The sequence below is a fragment of the Triticum aestivum genome, chromosome 1B (genome assembly GCF_018294505.1).
Source record: "Triticum aestivum cultivar Chinese Spring chromosome 1B, IWGSC CS RefSeq v2.1, whole genome shotgun sequence".
NCBI lineage: Eukaryota > Viridiplantae > Streptophyta > Magnoliopsida > Poales > Poaceae > Triticum > Triticum aestivum.
The window spans coordinates 31,240,878-31,245,199 of record NC_057795.1 but is presented as its reverse complement, the minus strand read 5'-3'; the positions used below and the strand labels follow the sequence as shown (position 1 = coordinate 31,245,199).

The 4,322-nt window shown below is 50.2% G+C and overlaps 1 pseudogene; it reads right to left on the bottom strand.

Annotated features, from left to right (window-relative positions):
- Positions 1 to 1,050: 1,050 nt before the first annotated feature.
- On the bottom strand, positions 1,051 to 3,110 carry LOC123076356 (anthocyanidin 3-O-glucosyltransferase-like; annotated as a pseudogene).
- Positions 3,111 to 4,322: the final 1,212 nt, after the last annotated feature.

Below are 4,322 nucleotides of genomic sequence, written 5' to 3'. Positions count from 1 at the left end.
TGCCCTGTGTGGCTGCTTGTGCTTCGGCGTATTAACAAAGTGCGAATTTCATCGTGCTGCCCACAAAAATAACAGATCTTGCTACCAGTCGACTCCCTTTTCAATAGATTGTTCTTTGAGGCAAGCCATTAACACTAAGTAATTTTTTCCGAGAGTATGTGACACTGGTACGGTCAACCCATTAATCCAGCATAGAGTTAAAATATTTAGGCCTCCTTTGGTTTGTAGGAATCTTATAGGAATATCATAGGATATGATTTTCAAAGGAAAAATTCCTATGGAGCCTTTTGGTTTGTAGGGATGAATTCCTTTTTCTATGTAGGATAAGGTCCAATCCTTCACATTTCAAAGAAAAAAAAAACATTAGTCTAGACTTTATGAAAAAAAAAATCCTATTCTATGCATCAAATGATATCTCTTTCTTTATAGAAATTGAGTTGCTTGTCATCTCACTTTTCATGAACTTCCTATTCCTACAATATTCGTATCCTATGAACCAATATCCTTATCATGTGAACCAAAGGAGGCCTTATGGAGAAAGTTGACGCCGGAGTAAAATTTTACTCCCTTGTGACGGATTGGGGGGCTAGGTGCCAGCTAGAGGAGTAAAACATAACTTTTACTCCTCTAACCGGTTATAACTTATAAGGGATCGGTTAGAAATGCCCTAACAACCCAAAATATAGAATTTTGTTACAACCAATGAAAGGTATCAGATCTTCATGAGAATATATACTAGATCAATTCCTAGCAAGCAAGCTGCAAACTGAAGATCTCCTGGTCAGCCACCAGACACTTATCACTCCAGGTCTCCAGTTTTCGATTAGTCTTGTTAGCACCATCAGTGTCCGTGTTTCTTCTTGTTCGAGCTGCAGAATTGCCCAAGAACTAGTCCAAAAGCATGGCAAATGAATCATAGGAAAAGGATCATTTATCTTCCTATCCTTGAAACATAACATCAGAGACTAAATGCTTATATTCCTTGAGTAGGAAACTTTGGCATAAGCCAGAAAAACAGTGATACGGTCAGCTGAGAGCTAGCTAATTCAGTCAGCCACGGTGCTTGCTTGCTAGGCTGCTAGCACCAAGCAGCTGATCATGTGTCGTCGGGGCGCATCTTGTCACTTCTGCTGCTTCGTCGACATGATCACCGCGGCTGTGCTCTATTGATGATGGACAGACTATCTTGAGAAGCTTATCAAGGTTCTTCCTGCTGCCGGGCGCGAACGCGGTGGCCGCCATGTCCCGCATCTCCTGCATCCGGGTGACTTTGTCACCGGCTAGCAGCGACAACACGGCCGCCGACATGGTCCCACTCGTCATGGGTTGCTCAAAGACGGTGCCGAACCCCCAGACGTGCTCCACCATCCGCGCGTTCATCCTCTGGTCGCTGAAGAAGGGACGGCACACCATGGGCACGCCGCCGGCCACGCCCTCCAGTACCGACGCCCACCCGGCGTGCGTCACGAAGCCGCCCACAGACGCGTGTTGCAGCACGGCCGACTGCCGCGCTCGAGGTCTGGGAACCCCGCCGGGAGCAACGGCCATCGGCCAGTACTCCTTGGGCAGCGATCAGAGGAACGGCGCGCCGGACGCCTCCAGCCCGGCCGTGAGCTCGCGCAGCTCCTCCTGCCCTTCTACCACGGCGGTGACGACCGTGCCGAAGCTGGCGTACGCGACGGCACCGGCAGGGTGGCCGTCAAAAATATATATTAGAGCACATGCACCCAGGCCCTCTCTATCTAGCCATCCATTTCCTGCTTTAAGATTCGTGCAAATACGTTTCTTTTTTTTTGTTTCTCCCACATAGAATATATCTTGAAGTTCAAACTCGTGCAGCGTGGTAAAGCTTTCTGAGTAGAATCTAGGATAAATCGTACAGATTTTTTTGTCAAACATAAATATACAAAATACGTTTTGTTTGATTAAAAAAATCATATTTTTAGTATTTATGTCGGACAAAAAATTCTGAAATATTTATCCTAGATTCTAGTTAGAAAGCTTTGCCATCCTGCATAGGTTTGAATTTCAAGATATGTTCTATGTGGGAGAAGCAAAAAAGAGAAAATTTCATATAGAAACTTAGTTGTGTCGCACGGATCTTAAAGCGATATTGAAGAGTTAGGATAGCAGGGCCTGGTTGCAAGTGCTCTAAAAATCCACGTCCGGGTGGCCGTCGAGCCAGGCGAGGCATCTGTGTGGGTCGGCCGCGGTGGCGGTGGCCTTGTCGCCGTCGCCGGGGACTGGGAGAAGGTGGAAGGGGCCAATCGAGAGGACCTCCGGGAGCTCCGCGGCGAGAACGGCGTTGACGTCGTTGGGGAGGAGGCCTGGGAAGGTGTTCAAGGCCACGGCGGTGGCGGCACGGGGAACGTGGAGCTGCTCGGCCACGCGACGGAAGAGGGCGACAATCGGCAGGTGCATCTCGCCGAAGACGCAGCCGTCGGGGAGGTCCCGGACGCGGTAGCTTCCGAGGCCCGGGTGCGAGGTCAGCAGCTCATCCGCCCGGCTCACCGCTGCATTCATTTCACAGGCATTCGTCTCAGGTAAGAAGCTTTCGTCCATGGTATGAATGCATCCATAGATGATCAATGGTGTTCGTGCGTACCTTTGTCGCCGATGTCGTGGCGCAGCGCGTCACCTTGGAGGTGCGCAAGGAGCGCGCTGGGACCGCCGGTGCAGACCGGGACCCATGGCGCCCCCGTCGCAGCGGCAGCCTCGGCGGCCATCCAGACGAACGCGTCCCCGACGACACAGGTGACCCTGGCGCCGCCGGCGGCAACGCGAGCCGGCTCCAGTGCCACCCTCATGCCGCCAGCCTCTGCAGCCACAATAAAGAGCCCCAGACGCACCATATGGTTCGGCGGCGGCGCCAGCCCGTCACCACCAGAGCTCGGTGGCACGAACCCGTCCGGCACCTCCGCGAAGCGCAGGTTGGCCTCGAGGGCATCCCGGTTCTTCTCTTGCAGCTGCGCGATGGAGCCGGCGGTGGAAAGGAAGGAGAAGGTCGCGTCCGGTGCCGCCGCGGTCAGGGCGCGCGCCAGGCGGAACAGCTTCACCGCGTGGGAGGCGAAGGGGAAGGTGATCACCACGACATGCGGCACCGCTGCCATCGTCGTGTACGATGCTAACCACGTGCAACTCTTCTGCCGGAGCTCAATGCTACACACACGGGCATATAATCACAGACTAATACGGGATGCTTAATTCACTACCGGAACAGGGTGCTACCCCGACGGCCAAAACAATGCCGACGGCCCCCGTCGGCTTCTTCGAAGCTATGCCGACAGCCTGGTCCTAACCGTCGGCGTACTCTGTCCGCCGGGTTACACAGAGCTAAGCCAATGGCACCCGTTGGCTTAGAATGGTCGTCGGCCTAGCTGCAACTACGCCGACAGCTGCCGTCGGCTTATATAGGCCGTCAGCATACTCGTGGGCCCGGCGACCCCGCTGGTGACGGGCGGCTAACGTCGTCAGAGCTATGCCGACGGTCGTGACGGGGGGCCGTCGGCATAAGTCCACATGCCACGTCAGGGCATGTACAATGGTTGATAAGATAGTCTTATCTTAAGTCTTGCATGTGATTTAGAGATGGCAAAAAATTTTGTCTACAATGGGTCATATCTTAGCCTTATCTTCAATAACTAGTAATTCCTAAAATTGTGGTGAGACATATTGTGCTAAGAGATCACCTCTTGTCTTCTCTTAAATAAGAGAAGACAAGTCTTTTCTTATGAGTTCTCTTTCCTCCACCTCATCATCTATCCTACATGGCATTGCTAAGATAGAACCATTGTACATGCCCTCATCGATCCGGGCCGCACCGTCAAGAACATATGCCGACGGCGATCCGCGGCACGTCAGCGATCCGCGGCACGCCGCCCGCCGCCTGAACCCTTGCCGTCTCTATGCCGACGGCATAGCCGTCCGCATAGTTAGATTTTTTTTTCATATATATTTTTATGCTTTTTTATGTATTATTATATCAACTAACATGTAGCATGTTAAATATAAACATACATATGAATTTATATGTAGTTTGTATTTTTTTACAAATATTATGAATATATATATATTTTACAATAGCTTGCCAATGATAGACATAGTTTTACATATATACATATCTATCTATCTATCTATATATATATATATATATATATATATATATAGAACAGGACTATTCTGTTATTAGTAACAGAATATTATTTTGTTACCCCTCCGCCATATATAGAGAAGTGATTAGCAAATTCCAAATTGAGTCACCACTCAAGAAAAACAAAAAAGGCACCCAGCGCCAAACCTTCCCTTACCTCCCGCACCCACGG